The sequence below is a fragment of the Artibeus jamaicensis genome, unplaced genomic scaffold (assembly GCF_021234435.1).
Source record: "Artibeus jamaicensis isolate MK-2021 breed Jamaican fruit bat unplaced genomic scaffold, CSHL_Jam_final contig_384, whole genome shotgun sequence".
NCBI lineage: Eukaryota > Metazoa > Chordata > Mammalia > Chiroptera > Phyllostomidae > Artibeus > Artibeus jamaicensis.
Genome location: NW_026521810.1, coordinates 5,041,509 through 5,062,462, shown reverse-complemented (window position 1 = coordinate 5,062,462; position 20,954 = coordinate 5,041,509). Strand labels below are relative to the sequence as shown.

Sequence of the window (20,954 nt, the reverse complement as noted above, 5' to 3'; positions counted from 1 at the left end):
ATAAAAATCGGCCTGATGTAAGTGGGGGAATAGTGGTGCTTCTCACGTGACATATTAGTTCTTTAGCCCAGAAACTGTGGTTTTATTACTAATTACCCCCACAAAAGAACTCCCCTCAGTCTACCACCAAAGCTCTCCTGTCCATTTGCTCAGGGAATGATGAACCTGATAATTACCTGAAAGTTTAACTAAAGCAACACATGTAGAAAGTGAAGGGCTCTATTTTTTTCTTTAAACATATGGATAGAACAAACATTCTAAATTCCTGGGCAACTTGCGAAATAAAAAAAATAAACATAACTATCTTTTTGACATATCACTCACCAAATATGATAATTTTGAAAAATATCTCTGTTAGAGATAGAGATATTTTTTGGTTAAAAATGCAGTCACCAATGGAGCACAAAACTGCAATTTGTTGACAGGTTAAGCAAATTAAATCACTGTCTTTTTTTTTCCAGTGGTTTTAAAAGTTAAAGTAATTAAAAAAATGCTCAGCTTGAATTGGTTTGTAATATATGTTAATGATCTTTAAAAAAATCTGCTTATTCACAATCCTGTCCCTGAGGGAATTTCAGTGTGCTATCAGAATAATTTCTAAAGTCTGAAATGTCATTAGCTAGTGATTTCTTTGAAGTAAAAAGCCCTGAAAAATAAATTATATAAGGCATACAAGTGCGCAGGACAATCACTTTGATGAATAATCTCTGTGTTTTTCATGCACAAAAGTGCACCCGTTGAAATCCAGGCTGTTAAATGATAGAGCTGTTTTTTGAATCACCTCAGTGGAGGCATACCTGCTGTATCTTTTACACATATATTGAGACTGCTCGTATATTGATAGACTGTCGATGCAAAAACAGTAGTGTGAGGAATAATTTTGATGATGTTCATTGTGTTTACCTTTGGAAACACAAGGTGTTGTCTGAGTACAGATCTACAGTTGTTATCATCCGGGATTAAAACAATAGCCTGTTTCATTGCAGCCCCTGGATCCCAAAGCCAGGTGGAGGTGCAGATACTAGGAAGCCCCTCACCTGCTTCAATATTAGATAAAAGAGTTGTGAAATACTACACCAAAGGGAAAATTTTCTCCCTGACCCCAGCTGGCTATCAGTTTTTACCTGGAAGCAGGGGAGTCTTTGTAATACAATATTAGTCAGTGTAACTGCAGAAGCTGGTTTGGCTGCTATAAATAGCTTCCCTTCCCTTCCCTTCCCTTCCCTTCCCTTCCCTTCCCTTCCCTTCCCTTCCCTTCCCTTCCCTTCCCTTCCCTTCCCTTCCCTTCCCTCCCTCCCTCCCTCCCTTCCCTTCCCTTCCCTTCCCTCCCCTCCCCTCCCCCTCCCTTCCCCTCCCCTCCCTCCCCCTCCCCTCCCCTCCCCTCCCCTCCCCTCCCCTCCCCTCCCCTCCCCTCCCCTTTTCTCCTTTCCTCTTCTTCCTATTTTTTGAGGGAGGTTTTGGATTTTACTAAACCATTGACCACAGATTAATTATACATTTCATGAGACAGCATTTCCTGGCAGCCAGTCTAAATTTGTTACCTTTTAATCCCTCTTTATACAATATAACAAAGGCTAGGTTCTTCATACATTGGGCCCCTAACTTTTCTTTTTTTCTCTTTACCCATTACTCAGCTCTTACCTAAACTGCAAAGGGTCCAGTTCCATTCATTTTCACTTCAGGGGAGGGCATCTTCTTCTGAGTCCAGCTCACCTGTTCCTGTGTGGTTCTTCCTCTTTTCTGCTGTGTAAACTGACATCAGGGGAGCAAACTGAGACTAGGTAAAACAAACCACTGATTGACTTTAATAAAGATGTTCCATATTTTCTGTGTGAGCCTTTCCATTTATTTCACCTAAGAAACAGAAATCAACATTTGAAACTTGTTTTCAAGCTTTATTGTGGTTCCACACATGGATGACTGCAAAGAGCAGAGCATGAGACATTAGGCCTTACCCTAGAGGAGGGGTGTCAAACTCATTTTCACTGGGGGCCACATCAGCCTCACAGTTGCCTTCAAAGGGCCGAATGTAATTTTAGGACTGTGTAAATGTAACTACTCCTTAATAGTTAAGCAAGAGCTCAGCACTGCCCCCTGGTAGAAACTAGTGCTGGGCTGAATAAGACAAGGTGGAGGGCCAGATTTGGCCCGCAGGCCTTGTATTTGCCACCTGTGATCCAGAGTGAACACGTCCTTTAATCACTCTCATGACAAGAAGGAGAATGTAGCCAGTGTGTCCAGTGGCCTCTGTGGTGGAACTACCTTTTCTGAGATAACCACTATCCTGATTTCTGATACCACAGATTTGTGTTATTTTTGAACTTTATATAAATGGAATTATAAGGTAGGTGTTCTTTTGTTTGGTTCGAATCTGTCAACATTATGTTTGTGAGTTACACCTATGTTGTTGGGTGTAATTAGAGTATATTTTTCTGCTGTGCTTTCTTTCATTGTATCAGTAATATACTACAGTTCATCTATTTTTACCCTTGAAGAACACGTGGGTTGTTTTCAGTTTTAGGCTATTTCAAAGAGTGCTCTTGTAAGTTTTCCTGTGCACATCTTTGGTGGGTGGGTGCCTATATTTCTGTTGGGTATATGGATTGCAGGGGAACTTGCTATATTGTGCTACATGATTATGCTCAGCTTTAATAGCGTCAAAGAGTTTTTCAAAGAGGTTGTATCAATTTCCCCTCCCACCAGTAAGTAGTGGGTAAGAGTTATGCTGTTCTTGTTAACATTTGGTGTTTTCAGTCATTTTGATTTTGGTCATTCTGGTGGTATGTAGTTGAATCTCATTGTGGTTTTAATCTGATTTTCCAGATTGTCAATAAATTGAGCATTTTTTCACCATTGGCCATTTGGCTATTCTGTGAATGGGCTTTTCAAGTGTCTTGTTAATTTTTCTATTGTACTGTTCATCCTACTGATTTGTAGGAGATATTTACATAACCTGGATATGATCCTTTTGGATATATTTATTGCGAATATCATGTATTACTCTGAGCCTGAGTTTTTACTCTTTTTATGATATCTTTGGATGAACAGAAGACTTTTAATTTTAATGTAGTCACACTTACCAATTTTCCTTTACAGTTAGTGCTTTCTATGTCCTATTTAAAAGAACTTTGCTTATCAAGGCCATGGAAATACCTTTTTACATTATCATCTGGAAGCTTTGTTGTTTCTTATTTTTTTATTTACATGTATAGATTACTTATAGATTACATTTTATTTTAAAAAAGATTTATTTATTTATTTTTAAAGATAGGGGATGGGTGGGAGAGAGAGGGAAAGAAATATCAATGTGTGGTTGCCTCTACACGCCCCCTACTGGGGACTTGGCCTAAAATCCAGGCATGTGCCCTGACTGGGAATCAAACCCGTGACCCTTTTGTTGTCAGGCCAGTGCTCAATCCGCTGAGCCACACCAGCTAGATATTTACTTATTGATTATATCTATAATCCAGTGGCATTGATTTTGTATATGATGTGAGGACGGATCAAGTTTCTTTTTTCTTCCAAGATACTCACTTACACCACTAATGGAAAAGACTTCCCTCCTTTGGTATTCTGAAGTGACACTTTTATCATAAATTAAGTACTAATGTATTTGTAGAATGATCATATGACTTTCTCCCTTTATTCTGTTAGTGTGGTGAATTATTCAATAGGTTTTTGAATGTTAAACCAGTCTTGCATTTCTGGACTAAACCCAACTTTGTTGTGATGTATTATTTACTCTGTGTATTGCTGAATGTTTTGATGATTTTTCAACAATGTGTATGAATGAAATTTACCCGTAATTTTCCTTAGTGTAATGTCCCTGCCAGGTTTGTTATGAAGGTTTGGTTAGCTCATAAAATGAGTTGAGCAGTGTCCTCTTTACATTCTTTAAAAAACAAAATCATAAATGAGTCTAATCTAAACATAGTAATTTAAAATATATATAGTGTATGTTAGATATATTAGTCAGGGTTCTCCAGAGAAATAAAACTGATAAGACAAAGATATAGTATACATATATGCAAGAGGAGATTTATTCCAGGAATTGGTTAGCACAACTACGGAGGCAAGAAGTCCCATGATCTTCTGTGTGCAAGCTGGAGACCCAGGAAGGCTCATGGTGTAACTGAGTTCAAATTTGAAGGCCTGAGAATAGCTGGGCAGGGGATGGAAGCAGGGTGGAGTTAGTATAAATCCTTTTTGAATTCTGAGGGTCCAAGAACCAGAAGGCTTGATGTTCAAGGGCAGAAGAAGATAAATATCCAGCTTAAGCAAAGAGAGAAAATTTCCTCACTTTCTCAGCTTTTCTGTTCTATTCAGGCCTTCTGTGGATTGCGTAATGCCTGCCACACTGGGGACAGAATCCTCTTTACTTAGTCTACTGATTCAAATACCAGTCTCCTCCAGAAACACTCTCCTGGACACACAATGTTCACGAGCTGTCTGGGCGTCACTGAGCCCAGTCAAGCTGCCACAGAAGTCAGCCATCGCAGTGAGTATTCACCACAATTTCCTTTCATCCCAGGCTTCTGTATATTTGAACTTAGACTTAAGGCAGGAAGCTGTTTTTTGGGTGAATTTTGACTGGGAACGTGAATACAAATTAGACTCTCTTCTAGTTTTCATATGGCACACAGCAGTATGCTCGTGTGCCCAAAGCTGAAGTGTTTTACTGCATCTTGGTCCTGGAGCCCATGATTAAGGGCCCCTCCTGGGTTTAAAGAACCTATAAGGAGGGAGACTTTTTGGACATGAGACAGACATTTGGTTAAAACACCTCCTCCCCACTGGGAACCTCCAAAGCCTATTTTATTTCTTACTTTTGACCCCTCAGTCAGTGTTCTACAGAGGTTTAAAAAAAAAATCTCCTTCAATACTGTACTCTCATGCCTTACCCCTTCTCTCCATTCCTACTTACATTTGTCCTAGTTCAAGGCCTTATCACCTCTTGCCTAGGCTATGGCATTTGTGGGACAGCTCAGTCTTCATTTCATCCTCTTCCCAATCATCCAAGTGCTCTGAGTAGAAAATTGGCCCCGGTGGTCCCTTGTGGGAACCTGCCTGGTGGTTCTCCATTGCCGTACAAGGTGAAGTCAGGGATCCTTGACATGGCTTATAAGCCCTCTGTGGTCTGGCTCCTGCCCCACCCCTCGGGGTCTTCTCCTTGCCCCTCTCTGACCTTGGGCATTACCATCCAGTGGCTCTCTCTGCTTGCAGTTCATGCGTTCCTCTGGGATTTCTTGTGTCCCAGCTTTTGCACATGCTGCTCTTTCTCTCTGGGTAGTCCATTCTTTAACGAGCAGCTCAGGCCAGATGCCTGGACTGCATGACCTCCTTTCTGCCTGTGCCTGTGTCTCTGTGGTTACACTGTGAACTCTTTGTAGGTAGGCCCTCGGTCTTAGTCATCGGTGAACATCTGTAACTTGCGAGTGCTGTTAGATAACATGAATGCTCACGAAACATTTGCAGATTCAAACAGAAGGGACGACACTGACTAGTTGACTAGTTTGAATTTCACTTTGTCTCCTTTTGGAAGTCTGAGATGAAATAAAATGGCCAGAATGTCATGCATGACCAAAAGGGAGGCAGGACAGCAAAAACTAGGGGAAAGTTGGCAGATACAGCCTCTTCCTGTATGGCTGAATTCAGTTCAAATGATTACAACTCTCTTATGTTGGAATATGCTTTTTGTAGAAGATATGAGTGACAAAGCTTTTCTGTAAAGATAGATTTTCCAGGAAAACAAATCTGATCAAATTTACTGTGAGAATTTAAATGAAAAAATAATCTTATTTAAATGGCAAATTGACTAATATACTTTTTCTTTTTATTATTAATAAAAGAGTTTACCCAGAAACTCTGTAAGAAGTTGTGTGAGAGATTCACAAGAATCATTAAAGTCTCTAGTAGACATTCACTTTCACATTGTAAAATTGGCTATACCCTCAAAATGGTATCACAGAAAAATGGACTTTCTGAGGCTCTTCTATATGAATGGGTTTTAGTTGCACAGTGGTGCCATTCATTTTATTTGGTTCATTTATTGCCAAGTACATTCTAAATTTGGCCTTAATTATTTTTCCTTTCACAAAAATATTTTGTGGGATTTTTCTGAGCCCTGACTACTTCCTTCTTGCCCCTTAACACGGAATCCAGGAGCATTATTTTTGTTCTCTACTAATTAAAATAATTGCTTAGTTCCTTTTAACTAGATTCATGCAGTTATTAGCCTAATACATGGATGGGTGCCACAGAGTGCTTGAGAAACAGAATGAAAAGTGATCGTGTAGCTTCACATGAAGACAAATTCCATGGTGCCAAGGAGTATTGTGGCCTTTCAGCAGGCATCTCATAAAGGCCTTTGGTAAACCTGGCCCTATACCCTTACTAAAAGACTATTAAGTGGAATAATAGCACTTTTTTCTTTATTAGTTGTACAGAAAACTCAATACAATTTGAAAAGTTTTCTGTATAACTCTCGATAAGCTTGATAAGCTGGGTATGGCACGAAGACCTGTGGTCTGGCTTTAATCTCTGCCCCTGCTTTGTCTTTCAGAATGACCACATTTGAAGGATGGATGCTCTGGGTCCCCTCTGCCACTTGGTCTCTATCAGAGGACAGTGGGGGAGGAGGTATACAAGCGCCTGGCTAGACGTAGTAATCAAGAGTTGTCAGGACCCTGGCTCTAAAGGGAGGTGTTAAAATAATGTTTTTGACATTAAGACTTTCCTCAGAGTTGTAGTCCAAAAGTCTGGCACAAAAAGGCCCTAAGGCTAAATCGCAGACCTGCTGTCTGCTTTCGTAAATGAAGACTTGTTGGAACCTCGCCACACCCCTTCGTTTGCGTGTTGTTGGTTTTGTGCTGCAGTGTGGAGCAGTGGCTCTGTGGTCCCCAAAGCCTGAATGATTTACTATCTGGTCCTTTACAGAAAATGTTTGCTGACCCCCAGTGTGGTCTAGTCAATTCACTGTATAGCTACTAAATACCCACTCCAAGCTGAGATATTTGTGGGAATTTCTATAGTGGCCGTCATTTGACCAGGACCTTCGTAGTGTGCAGTGTTATGGGTGTTCAGTGCATGTGTACGGACAACAGAAAGTGAGAAGAATTGGGAGCAAGTAAGAAGGATTTGGAGCAAGGAGTCATGGTTTGAGAAGAGGTTCTGCCATTATGGTCTCAATGGCAAGTAAGTGATCCTGCACGGGCTTGGTTCACCCTTTGTCTGCTGCCGGGAGGAGGAGGTGTGGACACAGCTGGAACTTCTGACCTGAAGGGCACCTTTATTAACTGCTTCCAGGCCAAAATATGGGCACCCTTTGCCACCAGTTGGTGGTTGGAAAGGTCAAATAAGAGAATGTAAGCCCAAGTGTTTTCTAAACCATAAGGTTGCTATTTTGTGGCATAGACATTATCTATAAAAACGTTAGAATAAGTGTTATTTCTACTTGGCATGTGAAAAATGACTCAGCCTACCCAAGATCAAATAGTAATTCAACAGAAGAGCTGACCCCTGGGTCTTCTGGTTCTAAGTCCCTGCTCTTTTCAGTTTATTACATGATTTTTTTACATCATGCTTCTTTCCAGGGTTTCAGAAATGCTCATTTCTTTAGTTCATTTATTCATTCATTCACTATTCAACATTGTTTAAGAACCTGCTATGAATTAGAAAGAAAAAGCTGAATTTTTCAGGGAGAGTGATAACTGCATAAAGACAAGTTGGAAGACTCTTAGGTCAGTTTTGTTCTTGGACCCCTCTGGCTAGAATCCTCTAGAAGTTTATAGGTCCTCCTATTGATTTCCCCCATGCTGTTCACGGAGTTGAAGAAACAGAGTAGATGGGATGAGAAGGAGAGAGCAGTCCTGCCACCTAACAAAACATCGCCTGACTTGGAGCTAGAGGAGTTGAGGAAGGGACCCGAAGTCTATGCAGGGAGGACAGACCCTTCTGACAGTTTGATGTGGACCTGTGATGTTGATTGCAGATTGCTGGCCTCCAGCATTGTAAGATAGCACATTTCTGTGTTTTAAGCACCCACATTTGTGGCAATTTGTAACAGTAGCCACAAGAAATTAATACAGAGAACATACTCTCAGTGCATAAACTAGCAGGTCTCAGGATATCCTGGGAGGAGGGAGAGGAAGGAAGAAAAAAGAATTTATTTGCCACATTCAACCTCTGATTTTTCAATGGTTTTCCTGATGAGACATTAATACTCCTTTACTTCCCCTCTAACATCCGGACTGAGTGAGCATGGTCAGGCCCTGAGTTTTGCTAGAGTCTCATGCTTTAGGGGTAACAGGAAGCCCTGGGGTGGGAGGGCAGAGACAGTCAAGAGGATGTGGGAAGGGGCTGCATTGGTTGTGCCCTAGGAAGTCCGTGGTACAGAAACTGGAGGAGAGAAACAGGAGGAGACAGTCCAGAGCAGTGTGGCCAAGTTACTGTCTGAGAGGTGACATGAAACGGGGTCTGAAACAGTGGTCTCCTTGGTCCTCATCCCAGCCCCATGAGGCTGGTATGCTGTGATTTCCTCAGCAAGCATGCGCTCCCCAGCCTGGAACACTGTTGGCTCTGGAGCTCACTGTGCCTCAGGGCTGTGTGTCTGTTTCAAATGCAGTAACTGAAGTCTCAGCCTTCAGCTGGGTCAACACCTGCTATCACAGAGCACTCCATGTTTGGCTTTAGTCTTACTTCCTGATGTATATGAAATAAGGCTCATTTTTACACATGAAATCTCCAAATATTTGAAGACAGTTTTTATTCTTTCTTTCCCCACCAGGCAAGGCACGCCCTGTTTCCTCAACTTGGGCCTTACAAGGAGTTTGTCTTTGTGGCTGGGGGCCATGCCGCTTCTCCTCTGGGCCTGTGGCAGGTGCGCCCCTGCCTTACCAGGATGCTCACAGAGTGCGCCAGAACTCCAGGTATGGCCTACTTGGGCACACAGGGGACTCGCCTCCTTGGTGCTTACATTACAAATGTAGCCAGTTATTTTATTTAACTTAATGAATGTTATTTTTATTTAACTTAAAATTTTGAGTACTGCATACTTTTTAAAAAAAATTTGTTTTTTCTTTATTTTTACTGTTGACACTATTGCAGATGCCCCCATTTCCTCCCACCCTGTTATGCCCCTCCTCCCATCCCCCAATCCTCCTCCCTCTGGCTGCCCCCACACTGTTGCCTGTGCCCATAGGTTATGTGTATATGTTCTTTGTCTAATCCCTTGACCTTCTTTCCATCAGCCCCCTCCTCAACCCTTTCCGACAGCTGTCAGTCTGTTCATGTGTTGTTTCTAGTGGTACTACACAGAACGTTGATTAAAATGCCCTCTTCTTACACCGGGGTACAAATGACTATGTGGAAGTGTATGTTAATATTAAAGGTGCCCTAAGAGCCCCAAATAGTTCATCAGTTTGTAAGTGGCATTACCATGTGGCAGAGATCAAAATGCCATCCCATGTCATGGAATGTAGATAGATATCCGTAGTTTCATGCAGAACTGCCACGCCAGACTGAGGAGTGTCCTTGCTCAACCTGCCCCACCACTATCCTTCTTCCACAAAACAACCCGCTGGAAAGCCGAACCCAGTTCCAGAGCACCTTCTAGCCTGGTGGAAATGTCTCTGAGTGGACACATTTCCTCTTGTCAGGCAGCACCAATCTGGGCTCTGTTTCCAGTCCAATCTAAGTCTCCAGGAACTTCTGCAAGAAGAGCCATTCTTATGACTAAAGTTCAGCGTGGATGGGAGCTTTATATCTATTATGTCTCATCTTCACAGCAGCTCTTCAAGGCAGACATTACAGTGTTCAGATAAATTAAGGTTTGGTTCAAAGTAACTCTCCTATCGCTGTAGAGTAGCAGACCTAATGTTCTGACTCAGGAAGTTAAGCCCTTCTGTTCCACCATGTGGTAGACAAGTAATTTTGAAGCTGTAGGAGAGGGGAGGGGTTCTTTGAACCACTGCAGATGGACCAAACCTGGAGCTGAGCCTTCCAGGCTCCCCGAAGGAGCTGCGTAGCACACAGTGGGCATGACATAGCTCAGCTTCTGTAGGTTTTCCTTCAGTGATGGGGTCTTTTAATGTTATATATATTAGGAAATAAGGCCCTGCCACATTCTGGACCAGCCTCTACAGTTCACAAACATGGGCAGTTTGGGTTTTGAGGGTTTTTTTTTGACCCATCTATTCACTCAGGGCCTTCTTGGTTTCTTGGGCCAAGGCAGAATAGGGAGGGAAGGTCAGAGGTTCTTGCTGTTGGCCACACACCCTGTGAGTGGTTGGGGTTTGAACTGAAGGTCTTAAGTGTCTAGTTTGCTGAATCTGGTTTATGCTAAAGTGCCAAAAGCATCTGAACTTCCTCTGGGCTCTCTACCTATATCTAGATGTTTTCAAATCTGGGTGGTAAAATATTTAATGAAATATTATGCAACACTTAATGTTTAGTTTCTCTTTTCACCTTGACCTCATTCAAGCAAATAGTCCAATGCCTACTCATTGCTTTGGGCAAAGAAAGTGACAGTGATAAATGAGTCTTCCCTTGGTTGTGGCAGATTCTTTAGGTTGACACCCTCAATCCCCTCTTTAATTCCTTTGTAACTGGCAGTTACTTGCAATGGGGGCTAGAAAGCTAAAAGATCACCTTTCTAGACCCCTTTACAAATCGAAGTAGGCATATGCCTCTATCATTGACCTGTGAAACTTAGGCCATGGCCTTTTGAAGACACTTCTTTTATACCTGGCTTTTTCCTTGCTTGGAAAGCATGTGATGCTCAGGCTACAGCTGCCATTGCGGAACAGTGGCTGGGCAGAGGATTGAAAGTGCCTGGTTCCTTGATTGCATCTTTCAGCGGTGTGCTGGATTTTTTTGTTGTGTCCCATAATACATTTGTATTTGGTCAAGTCTCTGCTGTTGGGTTTGTGTGATATTTGGCCAAGTATAAGCCCTACTCACTGTCTTGCTTTGATTTTCTTTCTTTTTTTTAGAGGAGAATTTATTTATTTATTTATTTCAGATTTTTATGTATTTATCTTTAGAGGGTAAGGGAAGAAGAGAGGGAGAGAAATGTAAATGTATGGTTGCCTCCCATGGGTGACTTGCTGGGAACTGGCCTGCAACCCAGTCATGTACCCTGACTGGGAATCAAGCTGCAATCCTTGGGTTCGCAGGCCCTCGCTCAATCCACTGAGCTACACCAGCCAGGGCTTGCTTTGATTTTCTATAGCTTTGGAACTTAGGAGAACAGAAAGGCCTTAGGGCCCAGCTAAAGACTTGAGAGAACAAGTCTGTGGGGACATTTCAGTCATGATGATAAGGATGTAGAGTGAGGGAGATTGGTCCTTGCGCTCTCTGTTTTTTAAAAGCTTGTGTTTATTTTACTAGAGAGATTGTATTTATGTATTTTAGAGAGAGGGCAAGGGAGAGAGATGTCAATGTGTAAGAGAAACATTGATTGATTTCCTCTCTCATGTCCCTAGCCAAGGACCTTGCCTACAACCCAGGCATGTATTTTGACCAGGAATTGAACTGGCAACCTTTTGACTTTCAAGGTGATCCCCAACCCACTGAGCCACATCAGTCAGGTCTACCCTTGTTCTCGTGACACCTGGAAAAGGACCATGAGGATGAAACAAGAGCGTGTCCAGGACAGCTTCAGCAAACCGATGCCTGAGGGAGGACCAAGTGGCAGAATTGAATACTATCTCAGCCCTTGACTGAGAACACACATGACCTCAGGCACTGATGGCCTGTCCCCTACCAAGTCTTAGGACTGAAGATCCCCAGAACTTAGCCATGCTTTAGGGGAAGGCAAGACCCCCCCAAGACAGTTTCTGTCACCCTTGAAGAATAAAGCTTCTAAGTAGAAATTATAATAAAATATAAAATTTTATATTTTTAATCTACCTGAGTTATGGACTGAGCTTTGTATTAGGGTGGGTAGAAGACAGAGAAGCATTCTTCGATAAGTTGCCCTCGGGTAAGCCCTCAGGTCGGGCCTGCCTTTGACTCAAAGGGCTGGGGGATGGGGCAGAGCTGCTGGAGGTCAGTTTCCAGGATCTCAGAACCAGCCTCTGTGACTGCTCCTTCCTCATCCCCACAATCTGTGAAGTGTGCCCCCTTGGTCCCAGGGCTGGGACCCTGTGCAGGAGGATTCAGGTTGAAGACTCAGGGAGGGTGGGCAGAGGGAGGATGGTTGCTTCTCTGTGCTCCTGGAGTGGCTGAACGCTGCTGTGATGGAGGGGAGGACTGAGCCAACTGGTGTTTATTTTGGAAATGACTATAATTAAGCCAAACCATTTCCTGCCTTTTTGAAAGCCCACTACTTTTCTGACTTTCTTTCAGATAAACTCAGTTCACTTGAGCAGCAGCAGTTACTGGGTAGCTCAGAGTGGGCTGTCTGGTTTTGAGTGCCTCTCTAGCACCTAATAACTGGGTGACCTTGGGCAAGTCACTTTAGGTATCTCGGTATTATCTGTAAAAGGGAGCCTGCTTCATAGGATTGTGGGAGGAGGGTAAAGACCTCGGACTGGCACACAACACATGATCCACATGCGTGTGAGCATCACTCTGTGCATGGGCCCCAGAGACCCTGGTCAGGCTCCCTCACCAACACCATTGTCTCCTAGAAGTCAGCAGGCACATTACCGTGAAAGAGCTACATCACCACACACAAACTGACACCTTCCTTTTGACAAGAGCAATGAGCAACAAGTGGGTGCTCTATTCTACAGTGGGTGGCTATTTTTTGCAAAATAGCCTTACTTTTTGCACTTTATTTTAGAAAGGGACGTTTGCTTCAACTCATTCTCATTGTATTCCCTTGGAAGTCTCATCACTGACCCCTGCAGAAGGGAACCTTCTGCTCCACCCCAGTAGGGGCTTTTCAAAATTGTTGACTTGTATTGCAGGGTCAAACTCCCGATCAGAAAGTCAAGTACAGTTGGAATAAACCTTTTAAAGAAAACTCCAAATTACATCATTTATAGAGACACTTTATTTTCTTGACTCAATTATAATAGTTTTCCCCCTGATGACAATGGTTCTCCTCCTCACAGTCATCACAGCAATGGGCCCTACTCTTCCTCACACCTCTGAGGAAAGGGTTCTCAGCGTTTCACTCTGTTGCCTAGAAGAGATGGATTCCAATGAGCTCCTTCCCTTCATTCATTATGCTGCAGTCATATTTCTAAGGGACAGAGATGAATGCTGTGTATGTATCTGATTACACTGCCTATTGTTTTAAATCTTTTTTCACAGACTTTCCCCTTGCAATAGACATTTAGTGGCACAACGCATTTGCAAGTTACATCTGTATCAGCGGTTTCCTCTATAGTGTTTATGTAGCATGTGTGTGTGTGCAGACCTGTGTGCATGTGCTAACTCAGCGGTCCCTTATTATGCTCAATATGTATTCAACAGTGATGAAACAATGGCAGTTTAAACAAAAGACAAGGTTGGGTATACATTTTACTGACCAGTTAAGCCAATCACACAGTTGTGGAAAATACCAAATATACAAATTCCATTAAAATGGAAAAGTACAAGGAAACAATATTAACCAAAGGCCTTCACCCTGGATGGCAGACTCTCCATGGTCACGGGCAGTTCAGCAAGTGTCTTCCAGGTCATTTTCTAATATTTTTGCTTTTTAGCAGGGTCTGAGGAATAGGACTGACTGCAAATATCTCAGTCCTTGCCCACCACTCTCATCAGAATCTTCATTAATCTTTGAGTTCCTTGCCCCCACTTTACCCAAAGAATAATGCCTTCCCTGAAATTACACAAAAATCAATGATAGAGTTAATTGAAATTGGGATCTCTTAATGTTTTTCTCTTTCTTAAGTGATTGCTTAGTTTCTGAAATTGAGGTTTAACTCAAACGACAGCTCTAGCTGAGGGTGAGTGAATTGGTAAGGGAGAGATGATAGCGGTAGATAATTTTCCCAGTGACTGAAAGATAGTGTTGACATTCAGGATTTTATTTCTTTTGAAGTTTTACGTGGGCTTAAGGAATGTGAAGAATGACCAGGGTGTTAAGGCACAGTCCACCGGTCTGCTGTCTGCTTAAAGGGTTGAATGTGCGTTGAAAGTTGGCTTCTTCCCTTTCCTCACTGAGGGAAGAGGGGACCTGCAGGAGGCATTACTGACCACTAGACGGTAGCTAGCTTCTTTATTTTAATGATTCTCCATCTTTGTGATAATGGAGATATTCATATCATAGGTAGTTGGGCCTGTCATTGGCTTAGTACTGGCAGTACTTTTTGTATTCAAGTGGTTTATAACATGCAAAATACTTTTACTGTACTCCCACAGATTCTCACATCAATTTTCTGAGATAGACGGGGCTGATGTTTTCATCTCTACTTTGCAGAAGAAGAAATTGAGGCTTTAATGGGTTGGAATTTGCCCTCAAAGTGACATAACCAGTGATAGGGCAAAGTGTGTCCAGTTTAGGCTTTTAGGGGAAGAGATGGTGGAGAGCCAGCACTTACCTTGATGGAGCTCCTCATGACTGGGTGGGCCAGGCTCATCTTGAGCCAGTGGGAACCCACATGGCATTTCTATGGTACCCTCAGTTAATGCCAGTCCAGCCATGGGGCACTGAAATGCCAAATGCTGGCTCTGACTCATATTTGTAGCTTCCAAACTATTTAGACAGAGGACTCCAAAAGGCATCTGGTCAAGCTTTGCTAGGGGAGAAAACTTATCCTCTTGATTCCTGAAGCCCTGAAGTCAGGGATTTGATTATGCTTATCATGATCTCAGCTTTCATGGCTCCAAATGTGATTAGTTTTCTAATTAGTTAATGTCATTACCTGTCATCAAATCCAGACAACATTGGTCTCTAAAACCTCCTGTGGCCTAGAAACCTACAACCTTGTATCTTTCCACTGTTTAATAGCATTTCTTTAATAATCTCGCCACTATCCTCTCATTCCTAGACCTAGGGAGATATTTTTTAAGGCAATTTAAAATTCTTCATTCTGCTTTCCAAAACTTGTCTTCACTTCCCACCCTACTTTTCATATATATATCCCTTTTCCTTCATATATATATGTATGAATGACTCTCTTGTTTTGGGCAGAATGGTCAAAATAAGAAAGTTTACCATAGGGAAACATCTCATTAAGGGCCATTTTTACTTTATATGAAATGCTGCTTGTCTTATTAATTACTTACTGTTAAATACTGGACAAATGGTTTTCTTTTTTGCTTCTATTCAGTCCTTCAACAGATGCTCTCCGAGTGCTTATCCTGTGAAGATACTAGGGAGCCAGCAGGGAACAGACGAGCTTAGTACTCATCTTCTGTGAGCTTATGTTCTAGTGGGGGCAGGCAGACGATAAGAAATGAATGTTTAAGAGTCAAATATATACTGCATGGGCTTGACATTTTTCATTTGCCCCTTGGACCCCATCTCTCCTTTTGCACCCTGCTACGTGGAGAACCCTGGGGAGGTAGGTCAGTAGAGGTGGCACCAATGTCTTCTTCGCCCTCACGGTCTGGCCGTGTAGGGAGCCAAAAGAGGAGGAGCGGGACAGTGAAGTCAGGGTGCTGCTGCTCCAGTACCTTCTGCCGCCCTGAGGGCGACACAGTTACTTTCCATCCATGGGAATCAATCACCCCTCCCCAGTGCTGCTTCAAGCCTAGGGGTGGTAACTGCTCAGTGCAGTTTTGGTTTTCTTAACTCTAACTATACCTGTGGACAGAGAGCCTTCGTTAGTCAGTCTCCCCCAGCCCGCTGTGTGAACGGGCCCTCTGTTTCCCACTGGGGCCCAGACTGCCACAGGAGGTTAGAAGGCAATGCCAGGGGAAAATGCCATTTTTCCATGGCTCACTTTATCACAATACTGCTTATAGTCACCTGTCCGGTTTGGAGTGAATGTCATCAGGCTTCAGGCTGCATTGCTCCCTGTGACTCAGTCACTTCTCGGTAAAGCCCTGTGATTCATTATCATTCATTATACATCACAAAGCGAGGGCACCTCTCTTGCAGGTTCTCGGAAGGCAGCAGTTGTGTTCTGTAATGACTGGCGAACCCTCGGGCAACGAAGAACTGCTCATTCGTAGACCAGTCCATCAAGCTGCCAGCAGCCTACAAGAAGGTGTCCCAGCACCTCAGTGTGGTCCCCGAGACTCTTCCCAGGTAGCTCTGCCTTCTGCCAGCACTGCCCTTGCTCTGTGCTCACAGGGCCACTTGTATGTCTCCAGACCCCATTGTATTCCTCCAGGACAAAGCCCATTCAGGAATCCTCTCAGAAGCCTTCGTTAGCTTCATCAGCTTGAAGGAGGGGGCCTTTATCTTTTTTCTAAAGGTTAAATGTTAATTTTTTTATTTTCCTAATTATAAAAAAAAATGCATGTTGACTATAGGGAACATAAAATCCAGAAGTTAAAAAAATTCATCTAACTTTCGTACTTTAGCGCCATGAACATTTTGGATGTAGTTAGGGAGCTTTATATTTTGGGGAAGCATTGTCAAGCCATCTCTGCTGACTGGCTCCTTTTTGCTTTCTAAAGAACTTTCATAGATTCTTGGACTCTTGCACACTGGCCTGGACTGTCAACTTAAGCCAAACCAAGTATTTTCCTTGCCTGCATTTAAGCTTATTGCTTAGGTTTGGAGTGAATCTGCCCTCTGAGCTTTGCAGCTCACGGCAGCTCCTCTTTGTGGCCCGGAGTGCACCCCCATTTGTGGGTGGTTTATATATGTATCACTTTCTTTCTGGAAGCTGCTGATGATGGATGCCATCCGGTCAAGAGGCTTTGCTCCTCTGTTCAAGTTTTTTAGCCTACTCCAAGATTTCCCCCCTAGAGACTTCAGTATATGTTAAGTCCATGCTAGGGTTTCCTGTGCAAAATGCCTTCAAAATATAAAGTTCCCCATTCTCTTGATGGTGAGAGTGATGCAAAAAGAAACAACATGTAACAGTTTTGTTACCTGATGGCATTTATTAGTTAGCTCCCCTCAGAAACAGCACTGAGAGAGTCATGTGGATTTCAGTCATACTCCAGGGGAATTTGGCAACAAAAGCCCCTGAGTATACACTGTTCGTATGTACATTTTTTCTCTGTAATAAATAATAAGGATAATAGTCTTTATTTAATAATACACTCAAGAATCATTCAGTATAAGTTTAAGTTTACAACTCTAAATTTCTAGCAGCCTATTAAAAAAAAAAGAAAACACCAGTCTGGCTAAAAAATATCCTCAGGAAACCAGCCTGGAAGAAACACGGGAGAAACATGAATGAGCTATTTAGCTTTTCTTGGAAAATGGTAAAAGTCTCAGAGGAATGGGAGGCTGAGCATTCCCCAGATTTTTGTCAGGCACATGTGCCAGTCCACAAAGTGCTGGAACTCCAAACACAGAATCTGGATTGATTTCAGTTTCAGTAATTCAGGCGTTTGTGGCATGGAACACACACCACCCAGAAGGCAGCATCCTGAGTTACCAGAAGTTCCAGTGTGTAATTTTAGGCAACACTTTCAGCTGCTTCTACATAGGGATAGTAAGTTAGTCATTCAGTTCACATAAGCAATTTTTTTTTTTTTTTTACTATTTAAAAAAGAAATCCTGACTCAGTCAATGTTTGGGACTAATCAACTGAATTAATTTATTTTTCAGGGGCATGTAGTTCTAGCTTCAAGCTACTGATATCTCCATTTCAGTAACTCAGTGGAGTGTTAGTTGAGTGGATATCATGCTATATACCACTGCATCCGATGTTATGAGCTGTGGAAACACAACATGGTATCTACTACTTTCAGGGAGCTTGCAATCCAGCCAACGCAACTGGATAAATACTTATGAAACAGTCAATTCATCTGCTAAACTGGGACTGTGTTGAGGACACCAAAGAGGTCCGCCCGTCTATTTCCTCACTTCACGCGAGAGCAGCAGGCACTCTGGCAATTGCTTTTTGCATGTTCTTCTTACACAGTGAGTGAAAAACTGAGCACAAAAGTTTAGGTGCAAAACTGAAAATGCATTGGAGTGTTTCTATGCTTCACAGCCAACAGGAAGAATTGGGCATGTTGGCGTTTCAGTGCACAAGTTGGCTGCAGTGACTGCCCCCTGAGGCCCTGCCGCCCCCTCCATCCTCTGTGAGCTCTGCAGGGTGGTGGGGGTCCTAGGTGAGAGGTCTTCCTCTTTCCAGGAAAGACAGAGTCTCCACACAGGTTCCCCTACCCTGCGACAGGTCTCAGAAAATTGTCTACTAAGAGAGGTGTCTAGAAACATGTGGCAGATGGTCAGTTCCCCCAAATCCATTTTCATGTGTTCTCTGGACATGAAGCTAATTAGCTAGAGACTACTTCTCAACTGTCCTTTCAGAACATAGACTAAAGAACTGTCTATGAAATGTGAGGAGAGTGATATGTGCAACTTCTGTTTTCTATCCTAACTGGAAACCCCTCTTCCTAGACTTCCTGTGGGGTGGAACCTGGATGTGCTGGTAACTCCATTAAACCGAGCAGATGAGCGCCACCCAGGAGAATAGAGGAGCCACCAGAGAGGGAGAATCCGGGCCTCGTCTTCACTGTGGGCAACTGGACATCCCGCCAACCTGGAATGTACAACTCCAGAGGGTTGTGTAAAAGAGAAGGCAATTCAATTTTGTGAGCCACTGTATTTTGGGATCTGTTTAATAGAAGAGTTCTTTATGGAGAAAGAACTGTGAAAAGGTAACAATTTTTACAGTTTTCACAGACTACAGTAGTCCTGGCAGTGGAGGTTGGGAAAGGGTATTAAAAAATCACAGAGGAATTTCTCTAATCACATAATATTTGAATTCAGTTAAAATAATAAATGTAAGTCAGTAGTTTTAAGAGTTAAGTCGGAAGAGGGTTTCTTAGGTACCATGCTGTCCAGTTCCAAGCAGGTTGGGAAATGCTAGGTCAGAGTTAGTGGTGCCGTCATGCAGTCAACATTTGCAGTTTTGGATTGTGGGCCAGGCTGTAGAAAAGGGGGCTCCCCAGACACACAGGGCACTGCCGTTTCTGTGGGTTGTGGGGGTTGTGACAGGGTTTGGGCAAGCCTGTCACACTTTCCTTCATATATTAATTTTTGTAAGTGAGATTTTGTGTCTTACAGAGCAATATCCTGACTCTTTTGAAGTAATTATTAACAAGCAAGTTATTTCAGGATGGCAACAATACAGTTTTCAGACTTACAGATGTCAATGTAGTTATTGTTGGGCTTTCTGTCTCAGGTTTTATTTTCCCTCAGCTTTATTGAGATGTAATTCACATATAACACTGTGAAAGTTTAGATGTACAATGTGTGAACTTGATACACATACATTGCAAATTTCTGAGGTTTTTAACACTGTTTTCAGAAATAGGATATTTCTTTCTCTCTCTCTCTTTTTTTTTTTTTTAACAGAGAAGAAGAGATACAGAGGTTTGAATAGTCTGCGTTGGGTGTATTGTTTGACTCCCTTTTGTTGGGTTGGTTTTTTGCATATCTAAGAAATCTAACAAGGAGTCCAAGTTTCAGCTTTTGCAGGTCAGGAAATGGTTAGTGTGCCCCAGACTTGCCTTACAGACACGCTGAGGATGAAAATCTGCTTTTTTCTTTTCTTCTCCCTGCCCCTTCCGCCCATCTCTCACCCCAAAGGTTGTATCTCACCCCAACCCTCCCAAAGGGTTCCCTGGGAATCAGGGCATGCTTGACTGCCCCTGGAGAATGGCCGCCCATCAGCACAGCTGCTCCCTGGAATCAGCCTGGAAGCCAGGCTCTCTCCAGGGCCGGAGGAGGGAAGAGGGGAGCCTGGGGTCACCCACGGCTGGATTTCCTATGGTTTCCTTGTGTGCGCTTTTTTACTGTGCTCCAAAAAACAGTGCCTGGAAGAGGCCTGGGGAGTCCCATCAAAGGTACTGGCATGCGGCCAAAGCCTGACTTCTCCCGGCCGCGGCCACAGGAGCTCCACTCTCTGGGTCTCCATTTCTGTCCAGTTAAAACTGACAGGGAAGGTTGATGAGATTTAAAATGGGCAAATACTACAGCTTCTGAAAAAGAGGAAGCCAGAGATATGCTGTCCACTGCTGAAATACTGGCAAGGCCACTCCAGCTGGGGGCATTTTATTCAGCTCTTTTCTAGAAAAACTTGGCTATTTTTAGTAGACCATTGCAAATAGCATGTAATCAGGGCTAGTCTTAGGAGTACCCACTTGGTAAAGTGCCCGCTGAGTCGATGGACGAATGAGTAAGTGTCCTATTTTATTTTGGTTCCGATTTTTCACCTACTTGGTCCAATACTTGCCCCCTTTCCAAATAAATGGTGATTAATATTTCCTTTTAATATTAATAGATCTTTTTAGTCAGAAAAAGAGTCTGGTTTATGATAAAATGTGGTAAAAGAAGAAAAGGTGGGGTACAAAAACTAAGCCCTCTATCAAGCTGAAAGATGAAATACCTCTTTGGTTGGAAGTTTTCTGAATAAAATATTGCTGAGAAAAGTGGAGAAGATGGAAATGTTTGTGTGTGTGCGTGTGTGTTTATGCATATTTTAAAATGTTATATAAGCAGAAGGAATTTCGGTAACTCTATAAAATCACCACAATTTATGACAGTTTAAAAGACAATTTCTTTTTAAGGGAAAATTTCTAACGTCTCACATACTGGTATGGGAATGTCATGGTAAATCCTTCTCTTACCGACAAGACCCCTGAGAAGAGGTATGAGAAAGAGTTACTGTTCCCTTCCCATTCACGTCTCTTGAAAGCCCGTGGCTGTGAAACTGTCCCGGAACACACAGTCCCGGGTTTCAAAGCAGCCTGGGTGACTTTTCAGAAATGATCCATTGTGATGCTTTGTTCTGGCCGGGTCGCCCTCATTGTGTTCTGCTGGGGCTGGGTCACCCTTCTCCCGCCGCCATTAATCCACCCTGTCCACTCCTCCCCATTCAGAGGCACATTCTGCCCTCTGCCCAGCAAAGGGAGCC

The 20,954-nt window shown here is 42.9% G+C and overlaps 1 long non-coding RNA gene across 1 annotated transcript in view; it reads left to right on the top strand.

Annotated features, from left to right (window-relative positions):
• Positions 1-20,493, top strand: part of LOC128627326 (uncharacterized) — a 55,813-nt gene extending 35,320 nt beyond the window's left edge. Inside the window, exons 2-4 of the long non-coding RNA XR_008391491.1 lie at positions 8,786-8,927; positions 16,004-16,153; positions 18,434-20,493. This is a non-coding gene — a long non-coding RNA (uncharacterized LOC128627326). The remainder of the gene's footprint in view (positions 1-8,785; positions 8,928-16,003; positions 16,154-18,433) is intronic.
• Positions 20,494-20,954: the final 461 nt, after the last annotated feature.